We start from the raw sequence: 23,308 nt of genomic DNA, 5'->3' as shown, positions 1-23,308 counted from the left end.
GCAATAAAGAGTTTTGATGGTATTAATATTTTTGAAGTCCGCCGTCACTCTATTGATAAAACCGAGAAGTTTGAGAGATTAGTTTACAATATTATCAATGTGTTCACGATAGGAAAGTTTACTATCTAAAGTATTGCCAAGATCCTTTATTGACGAAACCATTGAAAGGGAAGTATTTTTTAGTTTGTAGTTGAATTATATAGGTTTTTTTCGTCGCGAGAAAGATATTATTTTACATTTGTCAATGTTAAGTTGAAGACAATTGATGTCGCACCATTCATTAAAACAATTAATATCATGTTGAAAAAGAAGACAATCACTGGGAGATTCAATCAGTTTAAGTACCTTGTTGTCATCAGCAAAAAGCCAGGATTTTGTATTTTGAAAAACATTGATAATATCATTTATAAAAATATTAAATAATAATGGAGCAAGGTGGGCTCCTTGAGGTACTCCAGAAGTAACAGTGATTGGAGAAGACAAGGAGTTATTAATTTGAATCAACTATTTTCTTTCACTTCGGTCGGTCGGAGGGAGTCAGAGACATTGTTGTCCGATGTAGAAGGACGTAAGCTGGTTTCTATTAGGTAACCATTGAAAGGGAAGTATTATACACATATAAATGTAAAGTATTTTTCCTTTTATCTGGAGAGTTTTTGCACGTTTTCATGATACAGTCATTTTTCTTTTATTATTATTTATTTATTGACGGACTTATTCAGTCAATTCCTCTATTGCTCGACAGTTGTCATGAACCCCCTAATCAAGACGCAAGAACTTTTTCTTAGAGTTATGTTTCGGTGCCCTCCGACCTACCCATCTGAACCATTATTTCAATTGTTAAAAGTTCTTGATATTCGTCAAATCTACATCAAGAATGTATTGACAATTTTCTGGTCGGGCGACTACGGAAGGAGGTCCCAACTGCCAACAGAATGCCCGTACGAGGTTCTCGCGTAACCTAAACTTCTTTATACCGAGAACGCGTACGATATTTGCTCGGAGACACTTTTCATATATAGCTCAGAGAGTGTTCAACGTCTTGGATGAACATATTAAGTTCTCCAAAACAACGTCAATATTTAAGACGAAGATCCATAATTGGATTGTATCGAGGGATAGAGACCACTCTATGAGATTGCTCCGGGAATAAATGCATAACATCGCTGCTGTTTTCATTATTATCCATATACTTATATCGTATATGTGTATGTCATCACTGTCATACGTATTATTTTATAACTTTTGAATGAACGGAGCACTAAGCACAGTAATTTCTAATAAAAATATGTAAATCGAAGCTAAACTGGCAGTGCACAACGGAGTTTTAGTCCCAACACTTATGTATGGAAGTGAAACATGGAACTGGCAGAGGAAGGATGAAAGCCGAGTGAACGCGGTTGAAATGCGATCTCTTAGACGAATGTGTTGGAAATCAATGTATGACAGGGTTTCGAATGATGAAATCAGGCGAGAGTGTAAATCTGAGACAAGCATAATTGATAAGATTAAGAAAGGGTCTCTGAGATGGTTTGGTCACGTAGAACGAATGGACGACGAGAGAATGGTAAAACAAGTATATATGGCAAAAATGAACGGCAACGTTAGACGAGGACGACCGAGGAAGACGTGGCATGATCAGATAAACCAAAATCTTAAGTCTGGTCATGTCAAAAGCAGACAGAACCGAAGGGCATGCATGACAAGATGTATGAATGTGGAAGAGGCTAGGATTGTATGCCAGGATAGACGTGTGTGGCGGTCCATTCTCTCTGCCTACCCCTACGGGGAAATGGCGTGATGGTAGTGGTAGTAGTAACTTTTGATTCCATTTTCGATATGTATTATAAATTTTTATTATTTTTATTTTTCTATTATTATTTTGTACATTGTTTTGATTATTTTCCATATTGTTTTGATTACCTGTATATTGTTTTAATATGTAAATAAATATTTTTGATTTATATATCGAAGAGTCCCGACTTAACACGGAATTTTCTAACAAGTCGGGACATAAAAAACATATAATTGTGTCTATGTTATTATTATATTTTGTACATTAAATAAATAAAATAAATTCCAATAATAAGAAACACATTTTCCTATACTAAATACAGGTACAAATGAAATAAAATACAACGAAATAATATTAGAGCTAGGACAAAAAAAAAATACTACCTCAATACAAGATCTGGTCTATCTTAGTTCTTTCTTTTTTTGGTTTCGAATTAAATGTAAAGGTCACGTCGAAGCACGGCTGACGATTAAATAATTACTAAATTCGCGTTGGGCATGGGTTGAGTGCCATAATTTTAGAGGGCTCAGGGTAAAACGCTGTCCGAATTTTCTTCATCAACACGCATTTACGTATTTTCTCCATAGATTGTGGAACTTGAGTAGTGATTTTTGCACGATTTTGATTTGAGCACGATGAGGCTTCTTAGCCAATCACACGTGGAGATAAAACAAAAAAACGAACCCTTATTACGAATATATAAACCGCTTAAAAAAGTCAAAAATAAATAACGCGTACGATGAAAATGTTTGTTCCACTAGCTAATAGCAGGCAAGCTGACGTTCGGGCAGGACAACGTCTGTCGGGTCCGCTTGTTATATATATAATTCCTCCGAACTCCTCCTGAACGGCTTAACCGATTTACGTGCGGTTTTCTGAGAAATATAGATCTTTGCGCCGTGCGTGTTCTTAGGTATTAAAATCTTCAATCTAATATGCAAAAAATAAGTAGAGAGCATTAATGTTTTATTCATCGATCTACTAGGGTTACATTCGAGGAGAATGCATTTGCAAAAAAATTGAAAGGTTTTGTTTTTTTGTGTTTAAAAAAAGTTTGTTTTTGAATGTTTACAAACACCATTAGTTTTTTGCGGATTTCAATCAGATTCTTTCCTTTTAATTTCTAGCCATTTAATTCTTATAACTGGACTTCTGGTAACACTCAAATAATATTAAATTCAATACATTTTTAAAAATCGTATTCTCACATAAGTACACACCTCTGTTGGTGAGAAGACCGGAGTTGGACGTTTGCAAAAACATTTGTTTTATGTTTTGGAATTCAATTATAAACAAGTACCTAGGTTAACAAATTACAACAGGGATGGAGAATACCTTAAGTAAGGGAATATGGAAGTCAAGGATTCGGAATCCATTTTCCGTGACTGTAGGCCATAGAGCAGGCTTAAGCGCTAGTGATATGAAAATCATATTGATTTAATCAGTGACTGATTTGAAACAAAAACAGTAACATCAAATCTCAAGGCGAATTTGTTAGACGAGACTTCGAATGTACACCAACAAGCTATCATTGATTTATTTACGTTTTCTACAACTTATTTAAAAGTGGGATTTTCTAATGAGAAAGTCCAGTGGTTTTTTTTAAAAATATTTGTTTAAATACTATTAAACGAAGCTAATTTTTTTATGTATCGTATTATCGATAATTAATTAATTAACAATAATTAACAATATTATGAAACAGTTTGAAAACCACAACCATTGATAATCATAATAATAGGGATGGAGAATACTTTAAATAAGGGAATATGGAAGTCATGGCATTTACAGGGCTTATGACCTGTCATTGGCTGGTTCAAGTGGCCACTTTACACACTATGTAACATTTACAATTTCGCCTAGCGTTGCCTAGTATGTGAAATAATTCAGTCAGATGAATCTCTTAACAATAAAGGTTTCAACACAAAGGACGGGAGTGTTGTCAAGTTGCGGAAGGTGTTGACCTCGCTCTTTCATGACATTGGTCGTAGGGAGTCAGAAAAGTTGATGCATGCCACGGATTGGAGAACCTTACTGGATGTCAAAAATAAAATATAAAAAATAAAGAATAATTTAAAAAATATATATTTATAGATGACAACCATGAAGTTTCGCATAAATAAATTGTCTATGTTTTTATGAATGTATGTATGTGTATGCGCATGGGTGTATGTATGTGTGTGTGTGTATGTACATGTGTATATATGTGTATATTTATATATATATGTGTGTATATATGTGTATGTCTGTATGTATATGAATCAAAATGTGTATCCGAATAAGTTTATATTTTGTTTGTCTGTGCTCTATATTAATTTGTTAACTTTTATAATATATTAAAATGTAATTGCCTAGCTTGGAACGGGGTATGTACCCTTGTTAGCTGGGCAAAGTGAACATGGAATTGTATTTTAATAAAAAGTGTGAATAAATAAATAAATATAAAGATTATTAAGAACTAAAATCATACCTTATTTTCACACAAAATTTATTAATAAAAATTAAAATAGATGACATTAAATGATAATTAATATATTGCTCTGTTACACATTAACCATTTAATTTTTTTTTTTCTTTAAATCATCTTCGGAATCTTATTAAATTTTTTAGTAATGAGGAACTTCAGCCCTACGGGAAATTGGATACATTTTTTTTTCTTACGCGGGGTAAAAATTAGAGCATTAAATTGTACGGCAAAGTTTCTTGAAAATGTACAGAAAAAAGAATAAAAAATATTTTGATAAAAACGCACTATTTTTAATGACGTCACTGGTTCATGTGAATCAACTTATGATCTGAGAGCTATGGAAGATTTCCGGTCTGCTTGTCGCTTCTGGAGCAATAGGAAGAACTGAATGAGAATAAGCGGAAATGAACCTCTGACGTTACGCGCGGAATTATTTCAGAAATACAAAACTTTGAAAAATCGTAGCGCCGATAATACGATATATAAAAATTTAAAAAAATAATTTTTTACTTAGTTTAACAGTCTTTTAACAAATATATTTTTTTTTAAAACCACTGAACTTCCTCATTGTATAAAGTAGTGTTCTTTGGCCATACTTACCATAAGAGAGAATTCGCTACGATAGCTAAAGGCCGTACCTTTGCAGGCCTATAAAAAGAGCATGGAAAATTGGATTCAGCGTTGGCATCAATGTATCGTCGCAATGGGCAAGTATTTCGAGGGGGATCAAAGAAATTTATTGAATATTGAAATTTTGCGTTTTTTTGCCAAACTTCCGTTTATTTTTTTAATATATATATTTTTTTTTAATTTTTACTCCAGTAATTTTTTATCACAGTCAGTGGTATTTTTATTTAGTTTATTATTTTATTTTATTTTCTTTTATTTTATTTAGGAAACATACAGTAGAGTTACAAGGTTTTATATTTTACACAGTTAGACTTAACTTTAGTGGACCAGTGAAGTTTCCATATTATGTAATATTTTTTTTTTTTTTAATAAAACCTTTATTAGCATAAATAAACAATACATTCAGTAGAAAAATGGAACACATAAGGTTGAACTTGCCAAAAAAGAGTCTAGGTTTCGTGTTTCGCAAGTTTATAAAATAACATAAAAATAAAATATAAAATGCATAACAAAATAATAAAATAAATAAAAAATTAAAAAAATTTGAAATTAGAGAAAATATAACACTAAAAAAATATTAAATAAAAACACAAAATTTGTAAACACGGGCACATATCTTTTTTCAAAATACAGTTAATGTTAATTATGTCAAGAACCTTTTCTTTAATTTATCCTAAAATTTTCCGTAATTTATTTCTGGACGTAGATTTTGTGGTAAATTATTGAAAAGCTTCCGTCCTATGTAAGTATAATGATGTTTGGCCGGGGTAGTTTTAATTCTCGGTAGAGTGAGGCATCCTGTTCTCAACCTTCCCGTAATACGGTCCGATGGGAGGCTCTCTTTATGCACCCGGAGCATACAGCACATTCCGTAGATATCCTCCACGCTTAAAACATTAAATTCTTTGAACAGTTCGGTAGTTGAGACCAAGGATGATTATAAAGTATTATTTTAATGATTTTTTTTTGTAGAATTTTTAAGGGTCGAAGATGAGCGTTATATAACAAATTGTATGTAAGGTTGTTAATTAAAGGTTATTATTTATCATTTTTCAAAGTAAAGAACATTCTGACTTAAGTGGAGATTGATTATTCACCCTTTTCACAAAAATGCAATTATCTCAGTTTTGCTTTTCTATGGCTGGCTGCTTTCTGCATAAATACGTTCAATTGTCGTTGGTTCGGCAGTTTTCTTCCAGAAATAACATCTGTTGCCTTGTGAGTCTCTGCAGTACACGAAACCTTATTAATTTTACTCGTACAATTTCTCGGAAATCAAATAAAGAGTTGGCTATTTTATACAGCCACATTAAAAAATTAAATAGAAAAACCAAATAATTGCTCAGAACGTCAGAGATGAAAGTACTAAAAGCAATCGCAGGGAAACCCAAAAGAGGCAGAATCTAGAGTCAAGAAGTTAGACGGATTTTCGCTGTCCATTCGCTCTACATGTCCAAACTAACGCACCACTCCTTTCTTGATTTGGTCGATAGTGCTTATCTCAGCCTTAAATGATGCACGGATATCGACGTTTGTGTATCTATCGAGCAAAAGCGCATTTATTTTTTAAATAAAATCGTTAACTAAAGACTTTTGAAAAGTCAACTCAACAGGTGCCTACAACTTTGACGTATATTTTCAGTTAACAACCTGTCTGCGTCTACATTTTACATTTTTTTTTGCACCACAACAGGCCAGGAGGCCTAATTACAGTGGTGAATTACATCACAGAGCACCCAGGCTTGAGAAAAATCACATTTTAATTTTTGTGTTCTCACCGGGAATCGAGCCCGGAAGCTTCCGTGCGTGAATCAAGCGTCTTGACCACTACACCACGGAGGCCGCCATCCAATGATGCATAGAGCACTACCATTCCATAGATTATTGTGGTGAACATGAATTATAGATAACTTTTCTGCTCACACAAATTTAAAATACGCATTTGGTCATGATATTCACAATTACAATACCCGTTACTCGGGGAATCATCATGTGCCTAAATTTCGATCAACAAAGTTCGGTAGAAGGTCTTCGGAAAATATTGGCCATTCCAAATTTAATAAACTGCCTGATGAGCTAAAACACGAAATATCGAATAAAAAATCCAAAAGTCAAAAATCAAAATTTTTTTTTTTACTTAAATATTTTTAATAGAAGTTAATATAGAAGTTTAGGCATCTACAGGGCTTATGACCTGTCAACGGCTGGTTTAAGTGGCCACTTTACACTGTGTAACAATCACCATTCTGCCTATATTTAAACATCTATATTCCTTCAGTTCTTTCATCTGTTGATGTTTGTGAAGTTAAAGAGCTGAAACCTTTATTTATGCGGGTGAGATTCATCTAATTGAATTATTTCACCTACATACTAGGCAACGCCTGAAAATATTATTTTTTCAATTTCTATACTATTCACGGACCAGGTAATTTACCAACAATATTTTGAATTTGTCCAAATTTTGCTGGTTAACGCCACATCACTCTATCTTTGCATACAGATCTCGCTTCCTCTACATTCATACATCTTCTCGTGCACGCGCGCCGATTACTCCGTCTTTTGACATGTCCATCCTCAAGTATTTGTTGGATTTGGTCGTGCCATGTCTTTCTTGGTCTTCCTCTATTTCTGCATCCATCAACATTCGCATTGTAAATTTTCTTAGCCGCTCTTTCGCTGTCCATTCGTTCTACATGTCCACATTTGCTTGAGAGATCGCATTTTACTAATTAATATTATTTTTATTTGTTTTTATTGTTAATAAAACATAACGTACAAAAACCACATATTATACTCCCAGGAGTTATTTAAAAAAACTCATTTGGGACCGTACATTAAAAAAAACATTTTTGTGACAATACATAATATCATTCATAAGTAATGCATCCGAAATGGTAAAAAAACATTATTGTACAAGAAACGTAAAACACAGTACTTTACACCATATATTTAAATTACATTAATGAATATCACTATCAAAAAGATTTAAGTAATACATTTTTCTTTTTAATTCGATTTTTCGTGTTTTAGCTCATCGGGCAGTTTATTAAATTCGCAGTGGCCAATATTTTCCAGAGACCTACAGCCAAACTTCGTTGAGCGAAACTTAGACACACGAAGATTCCCCGAGTAACACGTATTGTAATTGTGAATATCATGACCAAATGTGTATTTTAAATTTGTGTGAGCAGAAAAGTTATCTTTGATTTAAAATGTGGTGGAAATGTGGTGGGATTGCCAGGCTGAGGAAGATGTCGACTGCATTTTGAATCCATATTTATTTATTATATATATATACGGCCTAAGCCAATAACAACAGTTACATGAAGAAACACAAATGCAAGAAACTGAACAAAAAGAACATAAAACTATTTAGCAAAGGCAAACAAGGGCAAAACAATAATAGTATACAATATATTTAAAAAAAACGAAAGATCAAAAACTTTGAGCTAAACCATGCCAATCCAACTTCATCCCACACTGTTTAGTCGCGAAGAGATCTACGAAAAGCCGGAAGATCTATCCCAAAAAATTCCAAGTCGTGTGATGAATTGACTAATCTACACATTCTGGACATTGGGGCATAAAAACCAAAGTTGCTCTTAGAAGATTTTATAAATAGCAGATTTTGACTTCTGGTGACACGGTTGGGAACATGAAAAGAAATTGATTGCAACAGAGATGGGACATCACTTAAAGCAAGTATTTTGAAAATGCATATAAGGTCCATCTCAGTTCTACGTCTCTCCAATGAAGACAGATTAAGAGATTGCTCTATTTCAAAATAGGAAAAATTACCCCTTTGTAACCCGAGCAAACATGCCACTTTTCTGAGAAAACGGTGTTGGACAGACTCGATATGGTCAATATGAGTCCTGTAGAATGGAGACCAAACAGAAGAAGCATATTCTAGATTGGGTCGAACTAGTGAGTAATGAAGAGTATTGATGGTATTAATATTTTTGAAGTCCGCCGTCACTCTATTGATAAAACCGAGAAGTTTGAGAGATTTGTTTACAATATTATCAATGTGTTCACGATAGGAGAGTTTACTATCTAAAGTAATGCCAAGATCCTTTATTGACGAAACCATTGAAAGGAAAGTATTTTTTAGTTTGTAGTTGAATTGATTAGGTTTTTTTCGTCGCGAGAAAGATATTATTTTACATTTGTCAATGTTAAGTTGAAGACAATTGATGTCGCACCATTTATTAAAACAATTAATATCATGTTGAAAAAGAAGACAATCACTGGGAGATTCAATCAGTTTAAGTACCTTGTTGTCATCAGCAAAAAGCCAGAATTTTGTATTTCGAAAAACATTGATAATATCATTTATAAAAATATTAAATAATAATGGAGCAAGGTGGGCTCCTTGAGGTACTCCAGAAGTAACAGTGATTGGAGAAGACAAGGGATTATTAATTTGAATCAACTGTTTTCTTTCACTTCGGTCGGTCGGAGGGAGTTAGAGACATTGTTGTCCGATGTAGAAGGACGTAAGCTGGTTTCTTGTTTTACTAGTAATGACTTAGGACTTAGGATATAGAGATTTTGGTATTATTCATGTTTTCTCCGGATATTTATTGTTTACTTTTAAGACTGAAAAAGCCCACATTATGATAAAACTGTAATTACTTTTTAAAATTATTATAAAATACATAATTTACTGCCTTAGAACGGGGAAGCTATCCCTAGTTAGGCAGTTTAGATGAACCAACAGCAAAAAAAAATATGTATGTTTACTTTTACTACTTAATTAATTTATTGTATAAATAATTACTTGTAAATTGCTGTGTAAATATGTAAAAAATAAATTGAAAATAAAAAAAAATATGTTCGCCACAATAATCACTGGAACGGTTGAAGTCGTAGGCACCTGTTGATTTGACTTTTCAAAAAGTCTTTGGTTAACGATATGATTAAAAAAATAAACGCGTTTTTGCTCGATAGATACCAAACTTCGATATCCGTGCATCGCGTTAGGCTGATATCGACAAAATCAATAAAATATTGGTGCGTTGGATTGGACGAGCAGAGCGAATGGACAGCAAAATTCTCAGACTTTGAGACAACTCCTGAGACTTCGAGTTTCAGCTGTTCTTCCCTCTCCTTGGTGGTCTTCCGGGCAGACGGCAAACGGCCGGGATTTCGTGGGCAATGCTGTAGGAAATTTTAGAGCTTTCGATTAATGGAATTACTGACGTAATCTCTCCATAATCTATTTACCATGCACTGGGTATCGCAAATCCGTCTAACTTCTTGACTCTGGATTCTGCCTCTTTTGGATTTCCCTGCGTTTGCCTTCAGTACTTTCATCTCTGACGTTCTGAGCAGTTATTTGTTTTTTCTATTTAGTTTTTCTACTTGATTCTTCGTATTTTTTATTTTCTCTCTATTTATCCTCGCCTCTGTTGTATACACCGTGATTTGGTCTGACACACGAATTGTATATCCGAATGTTTCCAATAATCATGTGTTCATTGTACTATACGACATTTCTTAGGCATCCAGATGTTTACTAACTGAGATGGATATGTTCTCATCATCACTATGGCAGCATTATCTGCATGGCATGCGATGTTAATGACCTTATCTCCCTTAGTAGATTCACTACTTTTTTTTATTCTTAAAAGCGTTTTTTTATATATATTTATTCTGCTTGTGTAAGAAAAGGTTTTAGGCGTGTATATTGTTGTTGTATATTTAGTTATAAAGGTGCTAAACTTGCTTTGTTTCTTTGTTGTTCTCAATATGTGTTATTTTCTAAATGCTTATGTTATTTATGTCCCGAATTGAGTTTTTGCAACTCCTGGGAATGTAATTCAACGTATTATACTTGTTAAATACTTTGTGATATATGGTTTAAAAATAAAAAAATAAAATATATAAAAAATATTTAAAAAATGGATCGGTAAAAAACAAAGAAAATTAAAAAATTTGGTTATTTTCTGAACACACCTTGTATGACATCGCGCTACTCTCATTATGACACGTTGAATAGCAGTGATTTAAGTAGGGAAAAGTTGTATTTTTCTGTCTTATTTTGTTCATTTGGAAACAAACAGATACAACTTATGTCAACGCCAAACAAAAGGTTAATAACGTATTCTCCTTTATAATTTAACACCAAATTATTCAATAATCAATAGTATCTTTTTTAAATATATTTTTTTAATTTAACTTTTTGGACATAACATTAATTGTGCATTGGCGGGCTTATTGCCAAATGGCAATTTCTTCCAACCAACTAATAAAATAAAAGATTTTTTAAGTCAAGTTACAAAACATATTTAGTAAACTTAACATTTTACAACAGAGATGAAGAACATTCAAAAGAAGGTAATATTGAAGTCTAGGCATCTACAGTGTTACTGGTTTATGTGGCCACTTTACACACTGTGTAACATTCACCATTCTGCCTATATTTGAACATCCATATTCCTTCAATTCTTTCATCTGTTGATGTTTGTGAAGTTAAAAAGCTGTAACCTTTATTTATGCGGGTGAGATTCATCTAATTGAATTATTTCACCTACATACTAGGCAACGCCTGAAAATATTTTTTTTTCAATTTCTATACTTCTTCATGGACCAGGTAATTTATCAACAATATTTTGAGTTTGTCCAAATTTTTGTAGACAAGGACTGGATTCAACTCCCTGGGGAGCTGTTTATATTAACAAAAATTTTTTTTTTAAGTATGTTAAATTTCAAACCCGTATTCTGAAAAAATAAGCATTTTACTTTTTAAATTTAACTGATACACATCGAATGAATAATGTGCGACGAGTCCTATACAATACGGTAGGTAACCACAAAATGCAGTAAATACGAAATAATGACAACAATAAAATAAGGTTTGACAATACGCGAACGTTGATTCAAAACGAACACACAAATGCATATTATATGCACCTACATAATAAATAAATAAGAATAACAAATAAGTTTGATAGAAATGATTCGGATTATAAAAATCAGGTGTCACAAACAGTTGGCCCGCAGTACGGGGATACATAATTATATTAAAAGATCTTCTCACTATAAAACTTACATATGTTCAGGGATAGAGAGCAACGGAGAGGAGGATGCGGACAAAGACAATTTATTACCTATGGCAGTTTTGATAAATTTAATATTTTTGGTAAATATATCTATTTCGTTAAATTTCCTGTTATACGTATCCATAATACGGTTAAATAAAATAATATACGTAACGTAAAAGCAAACACAATGTCTTGTTAAGCAAATTTTCTTTCGAATGAGATATAACTTTAACCATTTTGTTCTACCTCAAGCGTTTATATTTTTTTTGGAAAAAAACAGACGCAACTTATACTTATTTAACAGTATCCACAATCAAAAAGCTTCGTGAATAAAATATGCAAATCTTTTAGTTAAATTGACAATTAACCCGCAGATTTGATTTCATTTTTGGATACTTTCCAAGTAGGTCATCCCGAAACTTTTCAGTTTGACGTTTTTGTATCAGAACTCAAAATCAATTTATGGAAGTGAATACTCTCAAATAAAAACAGTATATTAGTAATATTTAAAACAATAATTTTGGGGTCTCTAGCAAATATTACGTCCATTATAAATGACCTCTTACCGACTTTTCTATGTCAACTGGTTTCATCAGGAAATTATTTTTGTATTTATTTTTTTAATAATCAATATATTTTCATACGTGGTCCACGTTTTTTTTTTATTAATACAAATCTACTTTTGTACATCTAGTAAATGTTATCACTGTAAAGCTAGGGTTTCCTAGGACAGCGGTGCCCGTATTTTAACGGCCGTAGTAAACGGTGATGCGGTAGACTGCCGTCGTAACGTCGACTAGAGAGTGGTTTCCTAGGGAAACGGTGTTAAATGGTGTTGGTAACACCGTTTTCCTAGGAAACCACACTCTAGTCACCGTTACGACGGTTATCCACCGCATCATCGTTCACTACGGCCGTTAAAATACGGGCACCGCTGTCCTAGGAAACCCTGGCTTATCTCTCCAAAGAGAGAGACTTACTCTTGTGCTTGGACTTAGACTGTTATAATTATTTGTTTATTACAATTGATATCATTTTGAATATACGAGTTCATGTGAAAAAAAAACTTAAAGGATTTAAAATGAAAAACAGAAAAAATAGTACGTTAATACCAATTAAAACAGAAAGCAGTTCTTACAAGGGTTCAAAAAATTTATTTAATTTTACTTTGAATTTTTTTATTGTTATATTCGTTTTCATAGTTTTTAGTTCATTGGGCAGATAATTGTAATTTTGGATAAATTTGAAGACAAAGCTATTTTGACTTTAGGGATTTCAATATTATTCTGGTATCTGAGTGACTTATTCATCTCAAATTCTTTTATTTTTGCTTTTTTTTTAATTCGTAAAATAGAATTTATTTTAATAATAGTGACTAAAAAACGAAGCTAGTTTAACCATTATTATGTGCAATATAGGGATTTCAATATTATTTTGGTATCCGAGTGACTTATTCATTTCAAATTCTTTTATTTTTTTCCTTTATTAATTCGTAAAATGGAAATTATTTTAATAATAGTGCCTAAAAGACGAAGCTATTTCGACCATGACTTGTGTGGAATTTAGGGATTTTAATATTACTTTGGTATCTGAGTGACTTATTCATCTCAAATTCTTTAATTTTTTCTTCTTTATAAATTTATTTTATAAATATTATCTACTGTTTGAACTTTAAATAAATTATATACAATTTTCGCATTGAGTGTTGACGGTTTCTTTAAAATTCCTTTTTAATAATTCTTTGTACCATTTTAAGAGGGCTCAATATATTGGCACATGCACCACCCCACCCCATCCAACTATATCATATTGTAACATAGATTGTACAATTGAGGAATAAGCTGTTTTCAAATGATTGATTTTGAAAATATTCCTTAAACTAATAAATATGTTTATACATTTTCTAATACGCTTAACTACTTCCTTTATATTGTCCTTCCATTTTAAGTTTTGGTCTATGTATACACCAAGATATTTAATTTTATCTGTTGCATTTATTTCTGAACATGTTAGATCGCAGTTAGTTTTGTTGCAATTGCTTTGATAAATAATTATTTAGATTATTATTCTTCTTTTCATGAACATGATCAATTACAGGTTATCGATGAAGATACGTTTAATTTTTATACAAAAATTCACATTTTCGTACATAAATATTGATGTTAGTTTATACCGTCTCAATATTATGTTTTATTTTATTTATTTTTGATTCGGCCAAAGCCAATTACAACAGTTACATAAAGAAACATGAATACAAAAAAATGAACAAAAAGAACATAAATAAGACCAATACAATAATGCTGTACAATATACTCATATTCAATACATAACAAACAAGGAAAGGATTGAAAATGTTCAACGAAAATTTTTAAAATACCTAGATTATAAAAATAATAAAACGCTTAGTACTCTCAGCCAATCTGCCAAACTAAATTGATTTTTTACCTTTGAAAATAGACGCACAGTATCTGAATTATGCTATTTGCATAAATTATTAAAAAATAAAGTAGACTATTTTAACCTACTCTCCTAAATTAATCTCAATGTCCCCTTTCGCGTGACAAGAAATAAGTATTTATTCCATCTGCCAGTCTGTAGCACTAACTTTGTATAACACTCTTTCCTCTATCGTTCTTGCTCTAAAAAATGCTTTTTTTTCATCTATAGATATATTTTACATGCCCCTTAATTTATTAAAAAATAAATTAAGACTCCTTATTTCTGGGTGCAATACGATCCCACTTACAATTTAATGATGCTCACACTTACACACACCTGAACACTTACTCCTACACTAATACACATAAACATACATCTACACTTACTATCATACAAATACACATAAACACACCCTTTTGTTGTAACACAATTTAATAATATGTATGATTCTTATTTAGAAACTTTGCTGGTCTGTCTTTAAACTGTATTTTTTTAATGTTACTATATCATTGTCGACTGTTTGTTTCTTTAAAATAAATAAATAAATAAAAACGAAAGACAAGACTTTGAGCCAAACCATGCTAATCTAACTTCATCCCACAATGATTTAGTCGTGAATAGATCTACGAAAAGCCGGAAGATCTATCCAAAAGAATTTGAATTCGTGTGATGAATTGACTAATCTACACATTCTGGACATTGGGGCATAAAAACCAAAGTTGCTCTTAGAATATTTTGTAAATAGCAGATTTGACTTCTGGTGACACGGTTGGGAACATGAAAAGAAATTGATCGCAACAGAGATGGGACATCACTTAAAGCATTAAGTATTTTGAAAATGCATATAAGGTCCATCTCAGTTCTACGTCTCTCCAATGAAGACAGATTAAGAGATTGCTCTATTTCAAAATAGGAATAATTACCCCTTTGTAATCCAAACAACCATGCCACTTTTCTGAGAAAACGGTGTTGGACAGACTCGATATGGTCAATATGAGTCCTGTAGAATGGAGACCAAATAGGAGAAGCGTATAGATGGGGTCGAACTAGTGAGCAGTTAAGAGTTTTGATTGTATTTATATTTTTTTCCGTCGCCATTATATTGATAAAAGCGAGAAGTTTCAAAGATTTGTTCACAATATTTTATTTTATTTTATTTTATTAACATAAACGGCAAATTTGCCTTTTACAAACATTTATAATATCAACAAATATGGCTTAATATTTTTTCCCTTTTTTTTCCAAAAACATGAATTTTAAAAACAAGATTTATATAAAAAAAAAATCAAACCAAAAATAATACAAGATTTATATTTTAAAAAAATAACCTAAAAATTATACAGCATATTCAGTAGAAAGTTTAAATAATAAAAAACATTCTACAGTAAAACAACAAGAAAATCATAAGTACTGTATTATCGATATGTAACGATGAAGATAGCGTTTGTAATTGCGGCGCTGGTGGTGACTTTTTAAATAAAGTATACAATATAATTAGGCTAATTTGTGGACAATACTTTTTTATTTATTTATTTTTGCACCACAACAGGCCAGGAGGCCCAATTATAGTGGTGAATTACATCACAGAACACCCAGGATTGAGAAAAATCACATTTTAATTTTTGTGTTCTCACCGGGAATCGAACCCGGAACCTTTCGTGTGTGAGTCAAGCGTCTTGACCACTACACCACGGAGGCCACAATATAATAAACTAGTCGCCGAGTGATAAACATGTTTAAAATCACTTTTATACAACGATTATCGGTATGTGTTAGATCGTTTACATTAAGCATTGTAGAGTTAAAATTGCTGTCGTTTTTTTTAAAATAAAGACGAAGAACCAACTTCAGAAAACAACATGCAGGTGAAAGCATTTACAGGGTTTATGACATCTTTGAGATTATTTTTTAAAAAAACTCTGACCTAATTAAAAATGGACATTTAATTGTTAGGATTTTTATTCAATAAATATTGAGAAGTTAGTCTAGACGTTCACAAAAATTATAACTCGTTTTTTACTAGTTTGAGTGACCACTTCAAACACTACGTGACATTCATCAATCTGCCTATCAATCTGATAATTATCTGAAAACATTTGCACGTACCTAAAAAAATGTATTAACAAATTCTCATTTTAACATTACCATCGACTGCCATTCGAAGCGCAAGTCCGATCGTCATGCCCTCAATAAGTTATGATCAAGACAACACAACAATCCAGCCGGTGCCCTATGCACCGTTTGGCGATGAAAATCACACGATTAAACATAAAAGACGCAAGTTTGTTCAAAATAAATAATATTTTTATGTTATTTTATTTCACTTTTAAAAAATAAATAAAAACACAATTTTTAATTATTTTCGTTTTTTTTAAAATATTTTTAGGGTAAGCTTTTTTAAATCTTCAAAACATGACGTATATGAATGAGTTTTTTTAATTAAATTTTATTTTTATGTTTATATGGGATTTTTTTAAAACTGTTATTTTTTGACGTACGGATTATTACGCGAATGAAATCGGGACTAAAATAATTCATTTATTAATATTTTTTCCAACTGCATTTTTTTTTGTATATAATTATATTGTAAACATTAAAAACCGCTTCATGTATGACTTTGTACTGTGGACGTTTAAAGTTAATTCGAGAAATGGACGAATTTCACACAAAGAACATTGGACGTTTGGTTGAAAATTGAGTTTGAAGCGTTAAATTCAGCACAAAAACACGTTTAGGTGCGGTAAAATCACTGCTGAGGCGTTTCTAAAGTGTCCGGGGTAGTTTTTTGAGGCAAAAACACTTTTTTTCTTACAATTTTTTGAGATTTTGACATTTGACACCCTCCCTCAATGATTCACTTTGAACTGAAGGCAAAATTACACTACCGCTGTACGAGGTATGCGCCTGCGCAGTGCTAGGGAACATTCCAAGCGACACACCCTTGGGTTTTCGCACCCCGAACCGGGTGGAATCCGGGTTTAAAACGAAGGCACGGATGCCTTTGTTGGACCCGTATTCGAAAACGGCGCGATCTAAGCCGAGAATCAGCGGCGTATTCACAGACAAATAAGCATTCCAAAAATGCACTTTTTTATGCGATTCTGTGTCCGGGAGGGCAGAGAAGTACAGTGTTGTTTGTGAAAAAGACTTTAGGTAAAAATCCTGAAAAATAATACCGAGTTGAGATATTGAAATATGAATGCTCCGACATAAGCGAAACATTTAATGTTCAACAGTGTTTAAGAACATAATTGTTTCGTATCCGGGAGGATTAAGAATACAGTTCGGTTTTGTGAAAAAGAAACAGAATCCTGACGACTGTCTTTTGATTCGAAGGTTACTCTCAGATAAAACTCCTGAAAAAGGTAATCGAGTTTGAACAAGTCCGCCTTGCGGTGCGGAAATTGGCGCGTTCGCCAACCATACTTGAGGTTCAGGGTTCGATCCCTAGCAGGGTGCTAAGATAAAATCAAACTAAATATGTTTATTTTGTTAAAAAAAACATATTCATTTATAACATATTTTTTTAAGTGCTCTAATAATAACATTGTGTACAATTGATATGTATATTTCATTTATAAATTATTCTGCACAACACATGTGGAATACTTTTTTTTTTTTAAAAGACTTATTTGCGTTCGTATGATTTGTCCAAATATTTCATTTTGAGGGCCATTTTCAACGAGTTTTAAATAACTCACTATTAGAAAATGGAATAGAGTTGGGGTAGAGTGGGATTCGAACCACAGACATTTGGTCCGTGAGCCCGAGACACTAGCCACAGGACCACAACCCGACTACCCACTAATGTTAGAGACGCCCCTTCTTTATTTACATTTAAGTCAAGATTGAAATGTCACTATCTAAATATTTAAATTGTTCCTTTATCCTTCTTCTTTCCTTCCCATCCCCTCTCCTCTCTTCATATTTTAGTGTTAATTTTTTTACATATATTATTATTTTGTTAATCATTATTTTTAATGTTTGTATGAAATTATAAGATTCAATATGTCCATGTATTTATAATTTTCTCAAACTGAACGGTTTGAGTAGGTAGGGAGAAATTGCCTTAAGGCAATATGCCCGCCCTTATATGTATATATATTGTATATGTATATAAAGTGTCAAATAAATAAATAAAAAAATGTGCCCTTATTTTAAGACATCATCAGGAATTTTGAAAATATGGATTATCTGACATAGGCAGTGAATGTACTTCCTCCACGTACTCTGAAGCGTTTTTTTTTTTTTTCCAGTTTTATTTTTTTTTAACAAATAAAATAACATAGGTACATAATTGTATTTTTATTTTATTTTATTTATTGGGGATATCAACAGTAATACATGTAATACAAATATAACAAATAACATATACAGAGAATAAAACCAATGACAGATATCCACAGAAATACATTAAATACACGTACAATACATACTAGTGTGTTTGTGTGAGTGTAAGTGAGTGAGAGGGTGGGTGTGTGGGTGTTATATTGGAAAGAGGGTGTCAGGTATCGAAAATATAAATATATATAAAATATTAAGAAATAGAGATAAAATTTAATAAAATAAAATAAAACTTTATTATTGAAACTAAGTATAAGACAAAAAAGAATGTTTTAAGACGCGCATTTTAAATGTTATTTTTTTACAATCAAATGGATCAATAAGGGGAAAGTTCAAATTATATTCACTAGCAAAACGTATAAGTGGAGAGTTCTGGGCATAGTTCGTACGAACTGCTGGCACATGAAATAGAGAGCTCGACGTGTGACGGGTGCGGTAGCCGGGGACATTTAATGATAACTCTGACAAAAGAGCCGGACTATCAAGGCGTCCACTGAGTACGTCATGAAGCACCCCAATGTCCAATAGTAGACGGCGATCTTCTAAAGTAAGCAAGTGGTGTTTTTTGCAGGAAGACATATAATTGAGATCGGTATACCTGCATCTCCAGTTAAGTTGTTCCCACAAAGCCGAGGCTTGTCTGCGGGTTACATTACAATATTTTTTAAGTACATAGTTTAATAATACATGAATAATAAAATATATTTATGTTCACACTTAAGTTTCACTTGCTGGTTTTAATAAGTTTTTGACTATTTTTTTGTGTATTTATGTTTTTTTCCTAACGATTTTCAAAAGGTATTAAATTAAACAGTTTTGGTACTACACTCCCCATTGTTCTATCTCCACAGTAGTTCTTCTGTCGCGGCACCGTCAGCTGCTGTGCCGATACTTGTCGGGTCACGATCTGGTGGGTTACTTTGGATTTAAAACTGCAATCGAGGAAATGATCTGTCATTATCTTATACTGACACTGTTTGTTAATTGGGAAAACGTTAACATAGTCAAATAATATTTTATTATTGTATTTTGCCTCAATCTAGATCGTGGGTCTTCTTATCGGTTTCACTTATACAAAAAACAACGTTTATTTGGTCAAAAAACGAGTTACAACTTGAAATTTTTTTATAGTTTCACATTCTGTAAAATGTTTATTTATTTTATTTATTTATTATGGATAATTTATACAGCGCCATTTTCGTAATAAAATACCTCAAGGGCGCTTTACATGGTGATTCTATTGTTAAGTTAATTTAATTGAAGCTTTTAAATTTGTAATTTAATTAAAATAATTTATTTTGTTGTCACGTGCTACTGATTTATTCAAATGATTTAGAGAACAAGTGGGTTTTAAGTTTTTTCCGAAACATCACTTCACTTTCACAGCCTCGCACCTCTGCTGGGAGAGCATTCCATGCCATAGGGCCTGCGACCGCAAATGCGCGTTCACCAAATTTAGTGCGCTGTTTGCGTAGAGGTATAATAACTTTTCCTCTCGCCGTAGACGTAGCTGATCCAAGCGTGAGACGCCTGTCAGCTAGTTCATCTGGAATGCATAGTTCCCTTAGATATTCCGGAGCCGAGTTGCGTAGTGACTTATACATAAGCCAACAGAGTTTGTATTCGACCCTCTGTGGAAAACGTAGCCAGTGTAGTTCCCGAAGTAGTGGAGTTATATGACTGAACTTAGAGATTCCGAAAATAAGTCTCGCTGCGGCATTCAATACAGATTGTAAGCGAGTCATTTTGTTCATTGGTAGACCTGCATAGATACCATTACAATAATCGACTCTAGACACTACAAACGCATTTATTAATTGACGGGCGGCATCAACCGGCAATTTTTTGCGTATGCATTTAATTTGTCTCAGCTGGTAGAAGCATGAACTTATCGTTCTACTAATTTGAGCGTCAAGAGATAGGTCAGAATTGAGTAAAACTCCCAGTAGTTTAACGGTGGGTAAAGCGGTACTCCCTACATTAGGTAGAGCCGTATCCTTGATCAAATTCTGTCGTCTGGCTGAAGTTTACCTCAAAAAAGAATACAAACAATTTAAAAGTATACATAAATAAATAAATATGCCTTTTAACATCAGGCTTTATATATATATATATATATATATATATAAAGCAATGTTTGGACAGGATCGATTTACGTGCGGTTTTCAGCGAAATGTAGATCTTTGCAACGATCATATTCATAACTCTTAATATCTTCAATTTATTACGTAGAAGAAAGATCAGGAGCGTAAATATTTTTTTTATCGGTCAAGGATGTATTCGCCGAGAATGCAAGTACAAAAAAAATTGAAGGATGTTAATTTTTTGTCTCTATTTTTTTTTGGTTTTGAATGTTTACATAACAGCTTTCGTTTTTTGTGGATCCCAATCTGATTATTTCCTTATAATTTCTACCTATTTATTTCTTTTTACTGGATTTTCGATAATACCAAAATAATATTAACCGACATTCAACACATTTTTCAAAATCACGTTCCTAAAAAATGCAGCCCTGTTGGTGAGAAGAGCAGAATTTGACATTTGCAAACAGAATTCTATATTTGAAAATGAATTATTTTACATTTTGGAATTCAAACATAAACAAGTACCCAGAATCCTACGTATCAACGGAAAGTTACACCATTTGGGAAAACTAAACCTGTTTATTTGGTAACGTAAATGCATTATGATGCAAACGTTCTAAGGGGCTATGTATAGCGTGTGAGCTCGTCAACATATGACAGTAAAAATTTTATTGTCTTTGAATTTCCTAGAGTTTTAACCATCGAAAAAAAAAGAAGATTGCAAATAAAATCAACAGACAATGGAAATTTGATGTGTATTATTTTAATAGATTGTTTATAACAGAAAAATACATAGAGAAATATGCATTTTTATTTTTTGTAATAAAAACAGTCTAGTAAATTCGAATTAATAAAAATACGCTTTATATTAACAATATTAATTAAAATGCAAAAATAACATTGAATACTTGAAAAATAAATATTACTGAGTGTTACAAACATAATTTAAAAAACGGATAGCGATTAAAAGTAAAAACTATCTTTAGTTTAATTATTATAGCGATAAATACATAAACATTATAAAACAGGAGTTATACAAATACAAAAATAATATTGTAACTAGGCGGCTACCTACACGGTTAAATTTCGAAACACCACGCAATTTCTTATCTCGGCTACGCTATGTAAAATGAAAAAAAATATTTAAATTAATAATTTCATCACGTCATGAAGTCGCCCCTGGGTAGCGCCTGCTAACGTCAATCAACAAAAACATCCTCGTTTTAATTACAATATTTCGGCTACGCCATAAATCTCTTTTTTTAAATAATTTCTCACGTCACAAAGTCGCCCCTGGGTAGCGCCTGCTAACGTCAATCAACAAAAACATCCTCGTTTTTATAACAGTATTTCGGCTACGCCATGAATTTCTTATAAAAAATGTCAAAAGGTCACAAAGCCACTCTCTGAGTGTCGCTACTGACATCATTTACAAAAACATAATTATTTGTGCTTTTTTCAGGTACGCAACATTTTTTTTAAATACACCTACCCAACCGATAAAATACTTTTAGTAATTAAACCAAGGTATGCTTTAAATGGCCAAATAATATTATTTATTATTAGAATATTTTTGACATGTAGTTCAAGCATTGCTGCATTCACTTTGCTTTACTTCTGAGAGCTCAACTGCTATGTTTTTCTATGGTTATGTTAATGTCATCTGTCATGTATTGGCGAGCTCACAGGCTATACTTACGCCGTTCTGAGTATACCTAATAATGTTTTATCTGAAGAGGATTGCGGTCTGACTTTTCTTCATGCACACGTATTTTCACCCTGGGTTATGGCACTATAAATATTTACCATCGGCGTGTCTCAATTATATTGTTTTATTGATGAATTGTTATTATGGAAACTAGAACCATCCATAATCCTGTCAAAAATAAATTGTCTTTGTCCGCATCCTCCTCTCCGTTGCTCTCTATCCCTGAACATATATAAGTTTTATAGTGAGAAGATCTTTTAATATAATTATGTATCCCCGTACTGCGGGCCAACTGTTTGTGACACCTGATTTTTATAATCCGAATCATTTCTATCAAACTTATATGTTATTCTTATTGATATATTATGTAGGTGCATATAATATGCATTTGTGTGTTCGTTTTGAATCAACGCTCGCGTATTGTCAAACCTTATTTTATTGTTGTCATTATTCCGTATTTACTGCATTTTGTGGTTACCTACCGTCCTCGTATTGTATAGGACTCGTCGCACATTATTCATTCGATGTGTATCAGTTAAATTTAAAAAATAAAATGCTTTTTTTTCAGAATATGGTTTTGAAATTTAACATACTAAAAAAAAAATTTAAAAAAAAATTTATATCATTTCGTCATTTGAATTTTAACAAAAAGGTCTCTAACTTTTTACTAAGCTCTTTATTGTACCATTTTTAATACAATTTACAAGTTTTAAGCAAATATTTTTTTCATACTTACGCACCCACACACACGCACCCTCTCCCTCATTCATTCCCACACGCACATGTATCCTC

The 23,308-nt window shown here is 32.3% G+C and overlaps 2 protein-coding genes across 6 annotated transcripts in view; one reads left to right on the top strand and one right to left on the bottom strand.

Annotated features, from left to right (window-relative positions):
* Positions 1–17,293, bottom strand: part of LOC148278628 (cytotoxic granule associated RNA binding protein TIA1) — a 106,756-nt gene extending 89,463 nt beyond the window's left edge. For 2 of the 4 annotated variants that reach the window (XM_088231123.1, XM_088231127.1), the window contains exon 1: positions 17,193–17,246. The gene's annotated coding sequence lies outside the window, so the exon portion shown is untranslated. Of the gene's footprint in view, positions 1–17,192 lie in introns of all 4 variants that reach the window. The other 2 variants (XM_088231125.1, XM_088231126.1) reach the window with 2 other exon arrangements.
* The window catches only part of LOC148278627 (translational regulator orb2-like), a 273,697-nt gene extending 250,627 nt beyond the window's left edge, over positions 1–23,070 (top strand). For both annotated transcript variants that reach the window (XR_015823137.1, XR_015823138.1), the window contains exon 10: positions 22,671–23,070. The gene's annotated coding sequence lies outside the window, so the exon portion shown is untranslated. The remainder of the gene's footprint in view (positions 1–22,670) is intronic.
* Positions 23,071–23,308: the final 238 nt, after the last annotated feature.

The sequence above is a fragment of the Micrasema longulum genome, unplaced genomic scaffold, assembly GCF_059751315.1.
Source record: "Micrasema longulum isolate JH-2025_06_02 unplaced genomic scaffold, ASM5975131v1 h1tg000850l, whole genome shotgun sequence".
In the NCBI taxonomy this organism is placed as follows: Eukaryota; Metazoa; Arthropoda; class Insecta; order Trichoptera; family Brachycentridae; genus Micrasema; species Micrasema longulum.
This window is presented reverse-complemented; position numbering and strand designations above follow the sequence as displayed.